The sequence below is a fragment of the Ischnura elegans genome, chromosome 11 (genome assembly GCF_921293095.1).
Source record: "Ischnura elegans chromosome 11, ioIscEleg1.1, whole genome shotgun sequence".
NCBI classification, from domain to species: Eukaryota; Metazoa; Arthropoda; class Insecta; order Odonata; family Coenagrionidae; genus Ischnura; species Ischnura elegans.
The window spans coordinates 18,977,363-18,999,702 of NC_060256.1; the positions used below are offsets into that span (position 1 = coordinate 18,977,363).

Consider the following 22,340-nt stretch of genomic DNA (forward strand, 5'->3'; position numbering starts at 1 on the left):
TTAGTTCCATCTTCTGTCGCTGGGAGCAGCAGAGTTCCAAAATTTGATGAAGTAGTTTCCGACGACGGCATGAGGGGTCAGTTGCCGGTTTGGCGCCGTGGCAAAGGTTACGTGTGGCGGATGAAGTTGAACTCAACCATCCAATAAAGGAATAACATAACAGTGCTTCGCTATCTAATGCCGGAGAAAAGTTGGAATTTAGTGCTCATGCCTGAGATGGTCCAGGCCCTTGTTTCCTGATGTGGAATATCTGATGGTATGTGCACCTTTTAGCTAATATTTTTATTCACCTGTTGCCTGTTCCGGACTATTTACTGCATTTGGATTGCTTACACGCGTAAGTATTATGTGTGTGTGCTGTTATTTTATGACATGATTTATATTTCTATGTTTGTATTGGGTGGGGGTGGGTGATATTTCGACCATTGGCTGGAAACCCTTTTGACCGTAACCTCGAGCCCTGAATTTCTTGGAGAAAGTGGTGGTTTTACATCTTCGTACTGGTAGTTGAATGAAATTCGTAATCTGGAAAGGCACCGAATTCAGCTGAGGCTTTTCGCATTTTACTCACGTCTGATGTTAATTTTAGTCCTTGTTCTTTTCGCGGTGGGGCGCAATGAAATACTTTCTGTACCAGTATCTTTTTTTTCTTCGGCTGATTCAGCCACATTTCTTGCCAGCTTTGAGAGATCTTTTTTGTATATATGGTTATATTTTTTTTAGCTTCATCCTATTAATTCCCTTCAAATTTAAACATGCTTTTCTATGATCATCTTCCTTGGTCTTCGCCGAATCATTCGATAGAATTTCGCATCTCATCACTTTCTACTGTCAGTATTCACTGCTGCCTTTCCTTCAATTTCATTAATTTTATGTCCAACCAGGAAAAAAAATATTTCTCTTGGGCTTCTCGTAAGGTGACATTTACGTGCGAATAAGCGCTATTGTAAAAGAATTGCAATCTCTTTACAATTTATACTTCCAAGGCATAATTCAACTTACGTGCAAATATGGAATTATTTTTTTAGAATGGTGGATTGAAGGTTTTTGGCCGAATCTGAATATGCGTGGAATATGATACCGCCAGCATTACTGTTTTACAAGGTCTTAGCGTGCGGACGGTTTGTCTTGGGTTTCAAAACCCCCACAAAATTCGGTCAGCTTACGCCTTCCCACTGGGTACCCCCTCCCCCGCCAAAATGCGTCCTCTTCAGACTAGTAAGTTTGTAAGTTAAACACCCCAGAAAAGTTTTTATGGGTACGAACGGCCTTGCTGTTTTACGGCGTGTGCCGTAATGGTACCCGGTGTAGTTTGTATGACTGGTTATTTTCTCCGTTTCCATCATTTATTTTCACTTGAATACTGCTAGCTAGAACTCCTTTTCAGATGTTGCGGTGATCCTGTTGTTGCCAGACCCAAAGGGAATACGTAGGCGAAGCAGTAGAGATGAGCATCTTTGTTGGATAGCATCAGCATAAAATGTTCTTTACTTTTCTGCCACTCGTTACTTGTATTACCTCGACGAAACTTACTCCAATATGCCCACCGCTTGTCAACCTACCTTTCTTCTTCAGTCTTGAAGTTCACATAGCAGGACCTCATTTTCCATTTTTTTCTGAGTTCCTGGAATACGCAGAAACAAATTTCCCCCATTCCATCTCGTTGAAGTTTGATTTTTGTTGATATTTTATGTTGATAGTCCTCTTCGGTCGCATTTTCTTCGATTTTAAAAAATTTCCGCAGTGCGCAGAGCGATCCAATCATTCTCAATGTTTACTGTAAAATGTCATTGAAATTACGAGGAATTCCATCGGATAGTAATGAATTTGAGAGATCGGATCATCAGTAAGACAAAATTCGGTAACTCCATTAATTATTGCTTATTTTACCTTTTAACTCCTTCCTGTTTTCGTCGGCGACGCTATTTCAGTGAACTCATTTAAAAGGGAGTCGATTGACAACGATCGAAGACCCGATATCTCTCCGCATTGTTGTCTTGCCTTCCCTCCTCCCGACGCTTCTTTAATAATCGCTCTTTCACGACGCGTAATGGGCCACGACAGCCGAGTGGAAAAGAAAGCAACAAATCGCTCGCCGAAACTGGTTTTCATCCCAGCTTTCACAGCGAACGGTATCTTCTAAGCGCTGTGGCCGGCTGAAGAATCATGGTTTCGTGCCTAATATCCTCGTGCCGACGACTGAAAAAAGTTAGCTTCAAACCTTCCTCAACTAATGTTTACCTCAGTCGAGGTTTTCATTGTTTCCTTTGTATCATAATTTTTCGAGAGGTCAGGCTTCTCTTCCTTTTGCAAAGGCCTCGATTCCAGTGTGTCGACATTTCTTTAGCTCACTCAGTCATCGTTGAAAGCTGGAGGGAATTAGTCTGCTCAAGGTCAGGATACTCAAAACTGACAAAAAATTCTTTTGTGTGAAAAGTTGGATGTTTTGAACGTGCAAGCTGAATTTCCCGTCGTAAATAGGCGTGCTGAGGCTGTATAAACTCGTATTTTTTTTAAGTGTGGCGAATTTTATTACAATGCTCCTAGAAATAGCGAGAAGGAGAAAGTAGGGTGTCAAATTATCATACGATTAAATATTATAAACTGTGCAAACGACTTCACCCATCTCTATTTTATACACTTCGATACCTTCACTGCATAAGCGCTCAACAATCGCCCACCGAATAGAATCCGCTCATCTAGTACTACAAGGGCTACATAGATGAGTGGATTTGATTCGGTGGGCGATTGTTGAGCGTTTGTGCAGTGGAGGTATCGACTTCGTTCTTTGCACAGATTCGATCTTCATTAATCAAGTCACGTGGGTGGTTCAATCGATTGATTCAATCACTTCGGTCTTTTGATTACCGGTGAAATTGAATGGAAATAATCGTACGAGTACTCACCAATCAGGGAGAACGACTCAATCTGTGATCGATAGAGACTCATACATTAGTAAATAATCTAAGGACTCCGATAAGTGAAATGATTGATTGCTGATTATCCCAATTAACATAGTAACCGTTCTTTTTATAAGGTATTAGAAAGTAGGGTCTGTGGAGGTAAAGGAAGAATCTAGAATGGATTCATGGGTTCAATTAGAAAAATATTTTTATGGCAGTTGTTTGTGCTTAAATTGAACCGAGGAAGGCTGCTTGGTAAGAGTGCATAAATTGAATTTCATACAACTAAATAAGAATTTAAAAGTCAATCGTCTATTTCTAGGCTTTACCGACACTTTTGCCTAAGCCTATAGTCATAATGCTCGATTTGCCGCAAACGGAAGTCCAACTTGGTGATCGACTCCTATTTTCTCATTAAGGCATAAATCTTTTGATTCACTCGGTGTTTCAATTATTTTGAACGGATCGATCGTGAACGACCCATCACCAGAATTAACATACACATCAATCTTCCTAAACCCAAATTATGTGCCGGTATAATAAATTTGTGGTGTAAGTTTGTTAGCTAGGATTTATATTAAAATCCTCTTTATTCCTGGTTACACGGTGCATAATCGCGTTCCAGTTAATGTATAATTGTTTGAACGCGACAATGAAAGCATAAGTTCACCGTGTTTACCGAACGCCGCGCGAACGTATGAACAGAATATATGACATTTTCTATTTTGGTTCATGCATGCGTACATGATCCGTTCCGGTTCGACATAATCGTTCATGCATCAACACATTAATTCGTACGGTTGTCGTGCAAACACTAAACATACCGTTTGGATGGCGGGGAGATTTTACATTAAGACGTCTGACCTTCACAGAGGATTCGGAAAGAAGTATATCTGCCGAATCTATCTTTAGGGCATACGATTTTAGTTTTTCGCGGTGAATAATATTTAGGAATTCCGAAACTTCGGCGGAATCGCAGGCTAAGTGTCCCTTACGGATAATATATTGCTATTTTTTCTGTAAACTTGCCTTAACTGCTCACTGTTCAGCCCTCATAGGCCTTAATTCTTTCTAATATTTAAGTAGGTAGTTTAAGTAGAGGTTTCTAAGATTTAAGTTTTGCGTTGTTTGCGAGACGGCCAGGACATCACATTCCGGGTATGAGTATTGGATTAGCACTGCATGCTACGCTTATGTCGCAATAGCAAGTACGAAAGGCTCATTTGGTATACGATGAACTGATCATTAGTTTCCTTTTTCGTGTCGTCCGTGAGCAAGACAGTATTTTTGTATTTTAGCCACAACCAGTGTTTTAAATTTGAATCTAACATGTCTCGTTTTACTCACTGAATACGGAATACTAAATACTTTAAACGATGAACTGATCATTAACGTTCATTTTCTTGATTTCCATAAGCAAGGATCTCTCTTCGTAGTTTAACCACATCCAGTATTTTGAATTTGGTTCTAAACTGTTCATTCCGCTAATATTTTTCATTGATTGTTTTCCGTTGTCAACCTATTAATTTCGGCTGTAGAAATAGGCTTGTTACGCAGTGCGGTGAACTTTTGCTGGCCGCAAACCCTCTATTCCTGCAAAAATGTCTGTGACCTTATTGTGCTGGCCCTGTTTCATCGTCGTAAAAACACCTACGGGCCCGGGATCGTTTTAAGAAAGGATCGCTTAGTGGTTTTCACCACTTAGCTCAATCGGTTTCCTTTTTCCTCCTGTTGCCGTCGGCGCTTTCGTCTGAATCATTCCATTCGAGTAACTGGGCCCAAATCGGGCTGCCGGGAAAACTACCGTGGCCTCTCCTTACCCGAAACCCGTTATCATCGCGAGAGGCAGCCGCGAAGGACGTGTTGGGATTTTTGGTCCTGCCTCCCTCATTCTCATATAACATAATTTCCTAATCGATCGCTACCTTGCTCTTGTGGTTAACACATGAGAAGGATACATATGATCAGCCGAGTCCAGAAATCAATAAATTAAGATACAAGTATAGTCCACGGTATGAGGTTCAACTTTAATGAGCTGTAGTTATGCCTTAAATGATTATGGTGACGAAGAAGTAATGAACTTTTCATTTTTAAACGCACGTTAGCTTAAATTGTAATTTATAACGCGAAGTAATCATTGTTCATGTTAATGCTTAATGCCAAACATAACTTTCATCAAATTAATTCTTATTATCCAAATTGATCAGTAGACGAGTTATACTCAATCTACGGAAAACTTGATAGGAATTTCTATTAAACATATGAAAAATTTACTCATGAGACCAAGTGCTTCAGCCTTAATTTGTTCATGTTCGTATACAATTGACATCCAAAAAGTAACAGAATCAGTGCAGGCCATTGAGCATGGGCGCAAGAGTCTGTCTGAGTCATCGGACTCATAGGCAGTGCTTTTTGAACTTAAAATTCTATATTATGCATAGTCTGTGTAAAATGAAATCAAGGTATTAAAATTAAGTAATAAAGACGATTGGTAAAACGTTTAACAGTAAAAAACAAACTATCGAAGTCGAAAAAAATTAAATCAAAGTAATTATTTTATAGAAAAATAAAAAAATCGTATAAAAAATCAAAAGCAAGGGCAGTATTTTGCTATCCCCGAGCTGGATAGTTCTGTGACGAGGGTTTTTGTCTCCCTTTTTCTGTAAAAAAACTTTTGAAGTGTGAATTTTGTTCCCTGACGGTTAGATCCTTTGAGGAATGATTTGTTGGTAATATTTGGTCCGTGCATGTGTTGGGTGCACTACTCTCTTCCGTGAAAGGTACAAGGGAGGCCGAACGTACAGGCCGGAACATCCGAATTTCTCCTTGGAATGACTATACCTGTTTTTGTGTACGTACGGATCCTATGTAAATTTTCCTCCTAAACATCATTTGGTCTACTAATTTTTGGTTAGTGCCATAAATTTCTGTGCAATTATCATCTTAGTTATCTAGAAATGATAATTCATATACCGTTACATACAATGTAGTTATATCCAATCCAATATATTGCACGTCGTTCAAAGAAACGCGACGATCGGGATGTTTTCTTATTTGCCATTTGTGTGGTTATTTTTTTCCTGGGATTCAATAATGCATTGATGTTTCATATGACGCTGAAGTTTCCCATTATATAGGCCATGGGAATATTCATATTTTTTATGTTTATCGAAGTCTGCTGTGAGAATTCTGTAAGAAGTAATGAAAATTATTAAGGATGTGCGATTAGTACTTTTTATTCTCGAGTCGAGTCTGGTAATTCCTGAACTAGGTATTACAGCAATGCATTCTACAACATATTCTAAATTTTTTCAATCTTCATGTGAATTTCCAAGTCAGAATGATTAACTTAATCAAAAAAGGAAAAATAATTAAGAACGTTGATGGTAATTGTACCACAATTAGGTGTTGAAGTAAAATTAATGTGTCAGTTCCATAAGCATCGTTGAAATGAATTTACCCCTAGCAATATGTCGTCAATTTAATTAATGTATGCATCCAAACTGCTCATGAGAGCCCTCAGTAAAGGCATTTTTACAACTGTAATAAATATTATGTACGTAAATAAATCATGTAATATTTTATATCAATACGCCGCCGGGTCGAAAGACGGTAGGCCGCGAAAAGATATTCGGCGCCCACGTTCGTTACTGTAAGTGCTTGACGGCTACGTATACAATAGTGGAAACTCCCAAGCCAAGGCATTAGAACGACTTATTGGCTTTAAAAGCTGGCCTCGACAGCTATGTAACCGAAACTACTCGCCTCCACTCGACATTTGTAATACTACTCGAATCATTCGAGTCTAGTACCAACCACTCGACCTGAATTTTCGAGTTCTCGCATATACTTCAAAATTGCTATCGTTTTCTGATAATAAACGCCTAAAATTCCACCTTAAATAATGCTTATTCTTACTCTGAGTTCGTAAGTGTTTTTTATCAAATTGAATTGTCACATAAAATGAGTCTTGCGTCAAGATATGTATGCTAAACTTTATTGAAATGAAGTCGACTTTTTGTGAAGAGACATCGTAGAAGAGTGTAGTGGAATGACTCTCAAACAATGTATTGTTCGCTCATTTCAATTTCAAAACTATGGTATCTGAATTGAGCTAAGTAGATAGTACGATATCTTAACGTAACTTTTTTCTTTTCGGTGTGAAATAAGAATACCATTGTGAGAGCTTTTCCGTCCTGTACATCTCGAAGGAGGCAACGGAAGAAACTTTCGCTGGCGAGTTTTCTTCTGTCGGCCGTTCAATTGTTTGCGCAAGGGCGTCCCTTGAAAATTTACAACTTCCAAGCGGAAGTCTTTGACGTTCTTTTTACCGGTCTCATTGCAGCTTCGCCCTTTTGTCTCATCGACGGGAGGATATTCGCGGAGAGAGTATTTTCTTTAGGCTCTCAAAATGCCTCCTCAAGACGGCAGTTGTCGGCAGCTGCTTTCCGCGAGCAGCTCTATTTAATAATAATGTTTACTGGAGGCAATAATCCACCGCGCGAATTTACGGTCCATCGGAATGACACGCAGCGTCGAATGGGGGTAGCGGAAATGTCGTAATCTGGAATCGCTCTTTCGAACCTCTCCATCTAAATGCTTCAACTTGGCTGTGAGTGGGATATATAAAGGCAATAGCCCCCTCGGACTCCTTTGCAGTGTAATCTTGTCTCGCAAGATAGGCGCGTGGAAATGAGAACGCTATATTACTTTGGAGTGTATAATTCCCGAGAATTATGGTCATCGTGGCTGACAGCGTTACAGTGCCACGAGAGGAAATGTTTGCAGACTGAACTTGATAATTTAGTTTTCTTAACGTCTTGAATGGCCTTCAATCCTCTAAAAGCATGTTTTTTTTTCAGTGCATATATATTTTTTCATCGTTCCTAATCCTTTGAACGAAGCTGAATTGTCAATTACATTTATGTTTACTGTGACATTGAGCTTGAATAATCCCTGTATCACTTTTGCTAGCTCTTGCATAGATTTTTACGTCGTGATTTTATTTCTTTCGGTGATTAGGAATAACCACTGCTCAAGTCTTCATTCATAAAGCTATCGGTAATGAATGCAAGAGTTATATTCGTAATGTTGCCTTTTTACGAATGACAGTGGCGATGGAGTGCGCAAGACCTCATGGACGATCGACGTTTTCGTCTCTCAAGTTGCGTGTGATAGTGAAAATTTAAAAATGACACCGCCGGTATACTGCAATAAGTTTATTTTGGGGTTACACTTTATGCAATGCAGATAATGTGCCTCAATGTAACCGTATTTGATATTATGTTTTTTCTTGGAGTTCACAGCACTTTTACAGAATTTTTTTATATTTTATGATCGTTGGATATTGCGTAGAAATGGTGTGCTAAGTGAAAGTGTATCGTAGGTCATAGTATTTACAGTTATTCTCGTAAGGTAAATGCACCAATGCCTGACCCATTAAGGTATTTTCCTTGCATGTATATCCCTACAGGATGAATTTCAATTAATTTTTAATTCATTTTAAAATTAGTACATAATTGGTTCGATACTTCTTCTTTAAGACTGCGTTTTTGTTGAAAGTTTAAATTTAAAAAAATATATTATTTTTACTTTTTACAAAATGGGCTTGAAATGCTTGTATTCCTGACCCTAAAAATTCTCGATGCTCTTAAACCTGACCCCTGATGTTCTTGTAGCTGACCCTTTGGTTATTTTCCTGGAAAGCTATTACTAAAAAGATGTAATTCACTTTACTCCTTAGGTTACAGGTATTAAAAATAATTAACACACATTATCATATCTAAGGATATATATTTTGACTCTATAATATTTACATTTACTCGCTGGAGTTGGTCGCGCGGAAACGGTTGCTATCTCGATTGATGTAATCTGGTATTCTTTTGTATACGGGAAATGGGGTGATTATTTGTTATGAATATTCCGAACGAATTATATATTTTAGCTTGACGTTATCTTGGTGGTCCCTTTCTTGTTCAGTTTCAGTTCAGTTTATTCTTAGCAAATCGTGGAGGTTTCTTTGCGATTTATATTTTTATACTTTATTTAGTCGTCAACTTGTCAAATATGCATTAAATGTTGGTCTTCATCGAAATATAGTTAGAGAATGTATACACTACATTCATGAAGCAGAATAAAGAATACTGAGAAGTCATATATCGTATGCATACAAGAAAGACATTTTTCTTATAATCACAGCAAGAATAACGTGAATGAATTCGATCGTGCCAAACCTCATTGGTTTGTGGGCAGGTTTCGTCAGAATTGCCGTTAAATTCTATATGGCTGGAGACATTAGGGAATCTACATACTTATAATACTGGAATTTAGAAACACATGGACATTTGTGCAAAAACATACATATCGATGGCTAAGTTCTAACAACACGTATCTCCAAAAACAGCAAATTTTCAGGAGAGCAAAAAAAACCAATTCATATTTTTGATTGTAGACTGAAATTAAAAATCAAAAGTTCTTAAAACTGAAAAAGAAGCATTTTTTGCAAATAAAGAGTTGTTTTTTGCTTGTATTTTACTTTTTTAATGTTATTACACTTTGTTTAAGATACCTGTCTCAAACCGGCCGAATTTGAGATAGGTGTTCTTAGAACTTAGCCATCGATACGTTAAATTATATAGCAATTATAAGATAGCATAAATTTTCTTTACAAAGTATTACTTTATCTTTGAAGAATGCTTACATTATGTTAAGATATTCTTTTAATCTACATTTTATTTTACCTAATAGAATTATTTACTTTATGCTTTCGAGAAATTCATTAAATACTGTGGGTATTTTAACAATTTGCCTGTTTTTAACCATACCTGTAGTTATTTCATGGTTCAAAATTTTGAGTTATTCGAATTGCACAGTGGGTGTGTTCCCTGTACATACTTTTTTTATTAAAATAATTGTCGATTACAACCACGCCAGATTAATCTTTAACACCAATTACTTTGTTGAGGGTATGCTTATCACTACTGATTTGCAGTAATTTCACGATGTTTTCCTCTTTTACTTGCAGTTTTACTTTATAAATGTGAATAGCTGTTTATGATTCGTTTCTATTTGTTCCATCCTCAATTTTCAATATTTCCAGTAATTCATTTAGGTTGAATACTAAAGGTAGGTCATACATTTTAGTTTTTTTTTTCAAACACAGTATATTCTCTTTCTCTGAAACCCGCCAACCCTTATTTTTTCAGGGTGTATCTTTTTTGAAGTGATCGATTTTCGTCTCTTTGTATGTCTCTTCCTATTCCATTTGCGAAGTACTCAGGTTAGCTCTGACAGGACCATTAGCCAGTAATTACTAGGCTATAATTCCTACAGTATGCACAGTGCCTTACTCCATTTTTCCTCACTTTCAATTATTTATAGCGATGATTTTTATGCGTAGGATTACAATGGAACTTTTGTACATTTACAAATGTGACTTATAACCCCCACTACCTCAGAGGATCAAGATCCGTCAAAATGACGGGTAGAAAGTTTTGCGGTAGGAGTATGTTGTCGTTCCTAGTTATTTATCTTTATTCACTTATTACGTTTACCATCTTAAAAATATTTAAGGTTATTTTTGCTATATTTGATATGTAGCTGAATTTTGTACCTCTTTGTGTATTTTTTGACGGAAAACACATGTTTTTTTCACATGACGAGCAAAGTGGTGCATCAAACTTCCCATGCGACATGGCCGTCAGAAATATATTCCTAGTATCTGAAATTACCCTTTATTTTGAGGGCACAGTGAGTGGTAGTGTGATTTTTTCACATCAGAAGGGGGAGGATGAGTTTGTGCGGATGGTTATTGGTAAAGTTCATCTGCCTGGGCCGGGAATAAAATAAGTTGCGAAGGTATTTGGTTTCTTTGCCGGTGTAAGGAGATTGAGTCGAAAGCCGCTTTCTGTTGCGTGAACAAAGAGATCGGAGTGAACTAAGTTTTTTAGGAATCTCCTCTCCCAAGTTTTTCTTGCGTTCTTCTGGGAGTCTGCACCGCGGGCTCTGGCAAAGACCACCCGTGGGAAAAGATTTTTGGGTGTGGCGAAGGGTATTGAATCTGTGGCGATGGGGTGAGTGAAACGTAGTTATCGACCATCTACAAGCCGCGCCTGACAGCTGAAATTTGAACGTGATTGCGCTGGTACACTGGTATAAAGTTTTTCAAATTTCTTCTTTCTAATACATATTATTTCGTCTCTTCCGTATGCTCTGTAGATTCCCCTATCCTAGACTCAAACCATCTAAGTCATGCTTTTTGTTTTCTTTTGCCTTACTAATGCAATGTAGTTATTGTGCTTCCATGTAAGCATTTCATTGCATATTTTGTACTTTATTCTTAATAATACATATTTTATTCATTTAGAAAATACTGTGCCAATTGAATGTTCTCAGGTAGCACCGTAAGGTTGTATTCCGAGAAAATTAATAAATACAGCATGAAACGTATACTTATTAATAGGTATTGAAATCATTGGAATCTTCGTTAACATTTCATTGATCATCATAAATGTGTCCATTCGTCGTATTTATTTTTTAATGCTTCTATGTTTCAATGTAAGGGCAAAATTAAATGCTCCACGTAACTGGTGACATTCGATAATAGTCTTGTTTAGGAATGAGAACGTTTTGACGTTCGTATTTTAGGATCTCTGTTTTACGTTGTGCATGTGGTCATTTTTGACAAAAAAGGATTTAAGTTCTTTTCGAAGATCGCCTCGTGCTCTGTGATTCTAAGTTATTATCTTGTACAAATTGCTAGTCGTGTTTATCTCTCATCTGCTCTTTAAGACTCTCCTATCCTAAACTCGAACCGTTTATGTCATTATTTTTGTCCTCTTGTGCTTGCTAATACGAGGCAGTTATTTGTGCTTCTATGTAAGCATAATTGAAAATGAAGGTTGATTCTTGAATTGCAAGGTGTAAGTTAAGGAAAGCTTAGTATAAGGATCTATTTGCTGGTTCATGCGGAATTATTTTCGATCGATCGATCTCCCTGTGAACATATCTGATGGCGCAGGGTAACTGTAGCCTTGTCTAAGAATTGGTCAATATGTCATACCTCTCGTTGACACTGGTAAGGTACTGGCTACAAGGTCGAATACTGGCTATTTGATTTTTTTTAGTGTCGTGGATACTTTCCTCTGATGCCGTCTATTTTCCTGTAATGTTTTTGGGTAACCCTTTTTCTGTTTTTCTCGCATTTCAGAAAACTTTCCTGCTAAAATTATGTTTTTGCGGCTTATTTTCTTTATATCAAAGATTTTAATGTAAAAAATGCTGAAATTGTGTTGAAATGAAGTGACTCTCTCTCCGCTTTTGTTGTCATCAATCTTAATGCTTTTCTCGAGCACACATGAAATCGGTTTCTTTTTTTGTTAAAACGTTGGTAAAAACTATGAAAATGGGTTAGTAAAGTTAATTTATTATCTAGATATGAGAGAACAAGGAAAATTGTGGTGCAACTAGCTCATCAGTGTCCTATCAATTATTTTAGTTATTCATTAGGCGGGTTGCCGATAGTCGGTTTACATTGCAACGGGTTGTGTGATATTAGAATTAAGCTTTCCGGAAAATTAGCTTGGAGATAATTTGTGATTTAAGATTTCCATTTGATTAAACGAATTAAGTAGGCTGGGAGCCGCAAGACACTGCGAGCCTGTGAGCTCGGCTTAGATTTTTTGAGAAATTAAGAAAATATATCGTTGAGGGCTGCAGGGAGAACTTAATATTAGAACCTCACTTTATATCCTGCTGTGGCAGAAACGATAAATAAAGGGAGATATAATGCTGAACGGATGCGTATGGTAATTTGTTTTCCCCCCGAACAATGAATAAGGCCTTGGCCTTAAGGCAATGGCTTTAATTAAGGACAATGGCCTTTAATTAATGCGTAGCGGAACTTAATACGCGAATTTAATATTTTTGGTATCGTCTGGTGTTCTATCATCCCCGCCACGGGTCTATTGAGGAAGCTCATGGGGGAGCATGTAGATGTAGTTATATGATAATCCCGAAAGCGTTTTGTTACAGGATAACCTTTCGCATCTAGAATTAATTCTTCTCAAGTTTCTCACCGGGTTAGGGTCTGGATTTTGTTGGCCGACGTTTCGTTGGGAGCCTTTCCCAACATCTTCAGGCCTGATGACGCCGGAAAACTACTCCCATTGGCAACATCAGCTCTGAAGATCTTGGGAAAGTCCACCAACAAAACTTCGGCCTACAGCACGCAGATGCTAATCTGGTTGGCATACCGAAAAGAATTTATTCAAGCCATTACCCGGGAAAAACTCGCTCTTCTTTCTCAACTTTGATTTGTAATTTGGCTGTGGTGTACACATTGGCCCGTGTACTAATATTGTTATGTTAGGAGTAGTAATCTAGTTCTTGTTTCATTTGTTAAGCTAAATTTCCTTTTTTGAGGTTGTGTTATTTATTTCTTGTATCTAGTACATATTATCTAGTATGTTTAATGTTCGTTTTTCTGTTAGAAAAAGAAATTATTCTTTTCCAGTTTTACTATGTTAATTCCAGTTTACTATGTTAATTGTACTGCTCACCACTTTAACAATTTCTATGTTCCAAAGGAGTTAAAACTCCTACAGCAATAAATGAGTTAATTATTATTACTATCACTGTATCATTCTGGGAGTTAAAAACAGATGTGTGTGTGGTTGAGTGGGCAATGAAAGGTTCCGCGGAGACGGGGAAATATTTGACGGTGCGTCTAAACTTTCTCCCGAAGCTTATCAGGGGCTCCTGGGGTTTAGGCGAACGTCGCTTGGATCGATGCTCCCAGCCAGCAGTGAGCAGCTAGCTCACTCGCGCACAGGCGGAACCTGCGTATTCCTCTCACGTCGCTATTACGACAGGGTCACGCTTTTGAAGGGCCAATTTGCCTAATGTCGTTTCCTTCGGTGTTCCTGTGCGCCCAGTTCGCGGCCTCGTGGGCTAGGCCTGCGCTGGGGGTCGTCTTATCGAAATGCGTGGTGATGATTGTATTTTGCATCTACATACTAGGCAGTAGGTATTCTGCTAACAATAAGTAAAGACTACCTCCACCATGTTCATCATCATCAGTTATCAATCTTGAAATTGGTTTGACGTTGCCCTCGACTCAATTATCCAATCGGCTAATCTCATATCGCCTTCGCCTACAATTCTTCTGCTTAGTAATAATAATAAATTTATTTATCCGTACAATTAGAATTACAAGCTTTTTTAAATTCAAAATAGAAATGGATAATGTTGGTTCGAAGATTTTCGCGGCGTTGATCAGATGATCTCTGCATTCTCTTAGGGTTTTCGTCGCCAAAATCCAACGGACGCGGTGAAAACCCGAAGAGAATGCAGAGATCAGAAATGGATAATTTAAGAATCCCTTTCAGTTGTTGCTTGTTTTGGGCTATCTGAAAATGAAATACAATTGTAAAAAAATGCTAGGTAAAAAAATGCTGGTAGACTGGGACAGTGATGCTGGCCACTTATGAATACATGGAAGATTACAATTTGTTGTTCAGTCAAAAACTAGTTGTGCAAACAAAAATACATTTAGTATTAATTGTATTATTAACAAAAAAACTTAATCAGGATATTCTACGCGAAAGTACCACCTGATTCTTAAATATAATATCTATCTCCGGTTCATACATCTCATTACCTCTGCCATTCTTCTCTTCCACTTGTTCTCCGGCGAGAATTTTCAGTGCTACATCGTGTCTCATGATGTTTTTAAATTATCAAGTCCTGCGTAAGGTTTCCAGTAGACTTCTCTTTTCACCCAAACTTCTTACTGTTAGTACATGCGCATAACTCACACAGTCTATCCATGTGTCTATCCATCCACAATATATCTTCACCATTGTTCCGTAACGCCGCATTTCAACACTTACATTTTCAGCTGCAAGGAGTTTCCTCAAATGATAGACTACATTTTCTAGAATTTACAGAGCCGTCACATTTATAAATATTTTTATTTTTGATTTCTGAGCCGATTTACGCAAATTTATGTGGCTCGTATTCTATTTTTTCCCCGTGTCAGGTATTTTAACAATTAATTCTAAACGACAAATTTTCAGCCAACTGTGGCACTATTTTTATTCAAAAATCATATTTTGACGTTAAATCCAGCATTTAATTGCTAACTGACCTTAAAATATTATTGTGACGTTACTTAGTTATATTTTAACCACGATTGTTTTATTTCAGCGCATTTGGAAGACCTTTTCAATTGGCTTGGGATATAGGAAATTCAATCTATTTGCCTTCCGCACCAAAGCAAGCATTTTACCATGAGCTCGCAGAAAATAATGTGTTTCAAGGTAATAAGGGCCCAATATTTTATTCCGTACCACTGTAAGGGCGGATCCAGGATTTTTTTGGGAGTGGGGGGGGCACAAGGGTCTGACAGGCAAACGGTCTCCTTATATTTTAGATTTTAAAAACTACATATAAAAATTACGTTACGAAATTTTGTATTTATTTAATATGAAATTAAATGGTAGAGGTTCCGTAATATGCTATACAAAACGAACGTAATGATAAGCGTATTAGAAATCTTGTCTATCTTTTAAGCGTCTGGTGGGGGGGGGGGGCACGTACTCCTGTGCCCCTCCCCTAAATCAGCCTATGAACCACCGCATTATGATAAAATTCAGCCGCAAACTGATTAAACTTTTTTAGGTTGGCTTTGTATTAATGCTTTGGTTGCCGGTTAATTAAAGCGGACTAGTTACAGTAATATTTCATTAAGACCTGCTTTGAACGCGGGATGGAATCTATTAAACGTTCAGTTATGTTATACTTGGGTGGTTTGTTAGTAAAATTGCTTGCATGCAGTAAGTCGAGTTTCTTCGCCTCCCGACTTCTTGCATGCTAATTCCAAGTGCCGCTTCAGGTATGAGGTACCAGTTTTCTTTTTTCTGTGGTTAAAAATCATTGCGCACATCGTGCAATAATGAGTCGTAGTGGCTCCTGCGTTATTTGGTTCAACACTGACAAAAAGTCAATCGAATTGAGAAAAAATCCTCTAATGGGTAATCAAGTCTAAGTGTCAATACGCTAGCGGAAGAATGATTTATTACTCTTCAATCGCTGAAAAAATATTTGAGCCTATCTGCGACGATTCTTTTTACCAAATTCTGCGATGACATTCGTTCAGTTTACCGTAGAATTAAGTAGAGTGCCTCCATCCTGGTGGTCGTCGATTCACAACTTCGGTAAAATATTCTTTCCAAAAGTAGAACGCCGCGGCTAGACACATATAATTTTACCCTTCCTAGTTGTCAACGCTTGTTAATCATCGCGTCGAAATTTAATATATGTTACCTATCTTCGCAGCAAATGTAGAGATTGAGCTAACCTCGAGACGATCCCATACAGTCCGCGAACTCCAGATAATCGCCCGGCAAGCGGTCAGTGGGTGTTTACTCTCGCTCAACTACGGTCTCCAAGGCAAACACGGGCGCATGACTCACTGGCAGCAGGTCAAGAGACTGCAAGAACGAAATCAGATGTATTCAGAACCGCAGCCGACCAACACGTAGTCATTTCTGAAAAAAGGTTACCGCCTTCTTAGACGATTCCTCTTGCATAACCTGGAGAACGGCTACGTAAGGATTGCGAGAGGTCAGCAGAAAAACCGATCGTTAAGACTCGCAATCATGTTACAGGACGATCATCGAGCCAATAGTTCACACCCAGAAGAATGTACAGAAGATTCTCTAGTCTGTACTTAACAATTCATACTTGGTCGTTATATCGGAAAAGTCTCTCTTTTTCGTTATTTACGTGGAATATATTGATTCTCATTCAATTAAATAAATGTTCCCTTCCACCCAACATAACTCGCTTTGTTTTCCAGTTAGGTCGTTCCGCAAAAAATAAACAATCCCTTCGTTTTTTAAGCAATAGCTTTATTAATTACATTTTTTAGAAAAACCGTTGCGTTTTAGTTATTCGTGAAAAACCGTCTAAAAACTGTTTTTGTGGGGTTCAGACAGTTCAATGTTCACAATCTTGAATAGCCTAAAAAGGAGTGATGATGCAAATAAAACTTCACACTACATTTTCTGCTTAAAATTTGGTCCTCTTGGAAATGATTCCGGGATTAATCTGAGAAGAAACATTTCCACCCTCGTGGAGGGGTGATAGCCAGGATAGAAGTGTCAATTGGCGCTAGGTCACTTAAATGTTTTTTGACACATTCTCGACCTTAACAAATTTACAAGTCAATTGGCAGGGCTGCCGACTAATAAAAATATTGGGGGGGTCATACTGGGGTCTTGCCCCGGGAAATTTTATAAATAGTGAGTTTTAAAGTTTTTTAATCATTTTAGAAGAGTCATATGATCAACATTAGAACCATGAAAACTCGACTCTCGATACCTCGACACTCCAGGGAAAATTGACAAGCCCGACACATCTTTTCCTCCCCCCCATAACGGATTTTTTGGGGAGCTCGGGCCCCCTCAAGCCCCATGGAGTCGGCGCCACTGTCATTAGGTCCAATTTCAAATAATTCGGAGGTTACAGTTGATTTTCAGCTGCATTGGCAGGAGTGGAAAGCTTGATATAGTTGCCACTTCGGGTACATTTTAATGGTATTGAAGTAAATACTAGTAAGTTTCCACAATTATTAGATTTATTGCGACCAATTATCAAAGTGAAGATGATGTAGATCCTGAAGATGATGTATTAACATTGAAATCTATGTCGTAGTAAATTTTATAATTATGGAAAATTGCAAGTATTTATTTCAATATGGAAAAATTCCACCCCATTTCGCTTAAATCTTCGGGTTTTTAAACATTTTAATGAGTCTTCGAAGTGAGGCTAGTACGATGAATTTATTCTCAATATTGAATGTGTAAGCTGGCAATCGTCAGGAATAGCGGTGGAAAGTTGTGAATTTGATAAGTGACATGATCGCGCGTATACATTTTGGTTGACAGTCCTATTTATGGCTCATTTCCCCGTAATATTTGAATCTCTTTGCCCGTTAGAGACGTGAGTTGCGGCTTTTGTAAATCTATTTAGATGGGCAATGGATGACAACTCATTCGAGCTCCAAACCTTCCGCTGTGAGCAAATAACTGCGCCCAGTGCCACGCGTGTTCAAGGCACGAATATTGCAATTCTCCAGTCGGCCTCAAAAGGTACTGTCTCCCAACGCGCATTTGATATGGTTTATGAAGTTGCCAATCCCGTCGCTTACGGTGGAACGATCCGAATTTCACGGGGGAATAAACTATAATAGGGTAGTTTCCTTAATCAAAGAAAACGAAAGGCATTGATTGCGATTCTTTACTCACCATTAGTGTATTCATAATATACAAATTATGTGGTTTTGGAAATCCCAGTTAAGACGAATGTTTATGGTCACTAGTAACCTCATTTGAAAAAGGCCAGATTGGCGCCCATGCGATGCCAATCCACGTGACGTCACGGGGACCTAGATTTTATACGAGTAGATGGGAGTTTAACATCGTCTGAGATTACCAATGCATGCATGAGGCACAGAGCTCAGGGAAATATTTCTTAATAATCACCTATTACAATTGCCTATGGTCGGATAGTTTCCTTCGTTTGATAGGGTATTAATAATCGTTATTTAAGCCAAGCGCTACCTGCTAGTAGGGTACTCTGCGCTACCGCAATGCTCGGCAGGAAGCAGCCTGCATCGTAGCGGCGTTCATAGCCTCGCACCCAGGTGCCTCACATAGCAGCATCCAGACGTCACACGGGCTTTTCCCAGCGCTCATACTTAGCCGTCGCGTTTTCGCGAGCTTGAAATTTTTCACTTTTCATTTAATCGCGAAAAATAGATGTCGTTATTTAAAAATGTAAAAGCGTGAAATATGTACTCCTGGAGGAATAATCTATCGATTTAGGCAATAAAAAAATAATAGGAAACCACCCTATTAGGGCGTTGGTAAAGGTAGTGGTAATTTTGGTAATGGTACCCGAAATTTTCATTCTATGCGATATTATCCCTCTAATTCATAGCTTCTTAATGATATTCCTCGTGAGTGAAAGTCATTGCAAATGTTGAGGATAAACGGATCGCACTGGTCTCATGGCCGCGCTGCGGACATGATTGGAAACCGATTAATATGCGCCATAAGAGGAAGTTTGTCTGCTTTATACGGGACTGCCTGGAATTCCATCTATGTGGTATCCTACTTCCAACGGATAAAGGGGAACCACCGTAATGTGGATAGTTTATATTGCAGTTGTTTTAGCCACTTCGTTGGAAAGTACCACTCACCACTAAAGGTCGTAGAGACGAAATTATTGACCATAACATTCTAGCACGGTATCAATCCATGCTTTATTTCACCATCAAATCGTGATGATTGGCATAATCATGAAATAACTGTTTCTAACTGGAAGATAAGTGAGGAGCAAATTTCTTGAACGTCAATCGCTGCTATTCACCGACCTAGTTTTTACCTGAAATACCTTTTACACCGAGTATCACTACTTCGTGGCCGCATGGAAGCTTCCTAATTCCTTTTTCAATAATTTCAACGAAATGCCTATTTAATTCACCATAAAGCCTAGGTTTATTAACAAAAGGTAGTGTATGCTATTTCGAGGTTAAGATGTTCGAAAATGATAAACGAAAAAATCGTTGATCAATAAATTTATATGGCTGTAGCTTGTGAAAATGCAGCAAATTTTTTTCTCAAACTACTTTATAACGTGGTCTTGACTCAACGCGAACTCAATAACGTCAGATTCCGGGTAACTTATGGTGAAAGTTATTAAGGGAAAAAATGTAAAAATGCTTCATCATCCCCACCTCCTGGGACCACACAAATTTTGTTCCAAATCTAGAGTATTGTTCCCGGCATTTATCCCAAAAAACGTTGTAAAAATCAAAGCAAATGCATAATTGGAAGCCAATAAATGCGATTCTCGGCTGACCATTGACTGTGCGAATTTGCGCGATTATTAAAAAACTGCTACGAGCGTGCAGAGAGCGGTACACAGATTTTAAACGAATTATGCTGAGACGCTAGACTCGCGGAGGCTACGCGCTAGGCTTAGATTGCTTGATCAATTAGAAATAGTTTTTTTAGAGCGACACGGAAAGTATCATTTTAAAACCCTAATGTATTTCCAGATCCGACAAAGGCGATAAATCAAGAGAGATTCTCTGCCGTACGGACATGTGTTGGATTTATTTTTTCCCCGCGAACCATAACTCTAAGGAAACATAGAAGGGTAGCAGCTACGCTAGGAAGCTTAGGATGGTAACCTCTAAAAGTGAGAAGAACCATAAATAGGCTATGCGGGCTGTACAAAGCCTTTATAAATGGGCGGGGTTGGAAAGAAATAGGTCTGAAGCTGGACTCACCCGGCTTCATAGGAGGAAAAGATCGTAAATTCAAAATTCAGTTAAAAAAAAACAGAATACAAAAAGGAATTAAGGAGTGGAACGACTACCTGACGTTATTTTTAAGATCTTCCCTGCAAATGCGAAATTTTTAGGAAGAAGTGTTCATCACGTATTGGTTAATTACGTAATGGTTTAATGGGGAGTGTATGAAATTGGGTTAATTGGGTCAATGTTCATTTGTTAGTAGTATTATATTAGAATTAATGTATTATATTTTACCATAGGTGTCTTTTCTGTTTCTAAACTTTGTATTAGGTAGGTACATTTGTTATTCATGTGTATACATCTAATGATGCCACCAGGCAATAGCTTACTTGCAGCAATGTGTAATAATAGTAATAACTGACCGAATTTAATCGAACCAAAGAGTGTCAGAGCATCTCCTTTATTTTGTCAACGTCTGGTGTCCCAATATCCCCCTCCACCCGCCTGCTCACGGGGTAGATTTGTGGATTTTGACGCAATTTTCACCACGATATTTTCGACTGCGTCCCTGGAGTAAATACTATTTGTTGGTAGAACTACTCTTTATGGTCCAGAACCCATTGCCTAATAGGCAGCATTACTAACGCTTGAACGGATTATTATTCGTAGCTGTGCCCCTATTCTTGGACAGTGTCCATTCTGCTGTGCAATGTGCAGTGTGCATGTACCGCGGGCGGTAATAGACCTCGTCGGACCCACAGAAAAAATATCCCACAGTTCCAAATGGGATCGATACCAAAATTTAACGCTCGGAACTAGGCATGTGAAATTGGGTACTTGGTTTTCGTATCCACAAAGTACTTTGCGGGCGGGTCAAGGATATACGACAGAAAATAATATAGCAGCCGTTCATTGACGGCTATACGAGGATAATTAATTAATGAAATGCCTAGAAAAAAGACGTGGATAGGAATTCGCTCTTCCAAATCCCGTAAACCCTTTCAGCGAATCGAAATTTTTTACTCGTAAATCAATAGAATAAACCGCTTACGCTAGGATACATTGCAAGGGAGTGCGTTCTCTGCTTGGTCCTACATACTTTGATGTAAAATTGGCACTTGAAACCATTGGTGGGATTAACGATGAAAATTAGTTTCGAATGAAGTTGAATATTTTATTTTATCATTACTATGCATTTAATTTTATTTTTTACTTTCCTTAATTTTAGTGATTGTGCAACTGTGAAACGTTTTAGTGATTTTCCAACAGTTTTTTTCATGATGGATGCCTATTGTTATCTAAATTTAAGCATCAACCTACTTGTAATGGGAAGAAGGTGATCGCTGTTAAAATTTTGTGACTTTTTCTGTCACTGTCAATCGCTGTTAAAGTTTTGTGACTTTTTAAGTAAAATAAAGGAAAGGATTCTTGAACTTGTTCGCATTTATTTTTATCGTAATTTCGAAAAAATCATAGGTTAACTTAGGTTTAAATTGACTGAGAAAATATTTTAAACAGTTGCTTTTTCAGAAAAGTAGCTTAAATTTACCGAGTACTTTTTACCGAGGTTATTGTTCAATTTAATCGGTTAGTTTATGTGATAAAATTCCTAACCCTTTATGAATTATATGAATGGTATCGTACGAGATGAGGAAAATGGTATGCATTGAATAAGTGGTCATGAATAAAGAGGAGATCTGATAGCCACCGAGAAAAGTAAAAGGCTGCTGACAGTATTCTATTTTTCCATGTTCAGTCGCGGAGTGAGCGGAAACCCAAATCAGACGCTCAGCCTTAATGAGAAATTATTTAGCATGTTTGATGTACTCTTTTACCCCCTCCGAAGTGTACACGAAAGACGGCTTATGAGTACTTCTATGTAATAAAATGTTACGGTCTAAAAGGGTTTGATGAAGACAATCATCGAAGGAAAAGTGGATGGCAAGAACAGGAAAGTAATAATTCGAACAACATATATGGAACAGGTAAAGAAAGATATGAAAGAGAATAAACATGTAGGTGTGAAAAGTGTAGCTGATAGGAGAATTGAAAGGAGAGCTGCGTCAAACTAATCTTAGGATTGTTGACCGGTGATTATGATGATGATT

At 38.2% G+C, this 22,340-nt stretch overlaps 1 protein-coding gene across 1 annotated transcript in view; it reads left to right on the forward strand.

Annotated features, from left to right (window-relative positions):
* The first annotated feature begins 99 nt into the window (after nt 1-99).
* Nucleotides 100-22,340, forward strand: part of LOC124168342 (bcl-2-related ovarian killer protein-like) — a 138,949-nt gene continuing 116,708 nt past the window's right edge. Inside the window, exon 1 of the mRNA XM_046546529.1 lies at nt 100-256. The gene's annotated coding sequence lies outside the window, so the exon portion shown is untranslated. The remainder of the gene's footprint in view (nt 257-22,340) is intronic.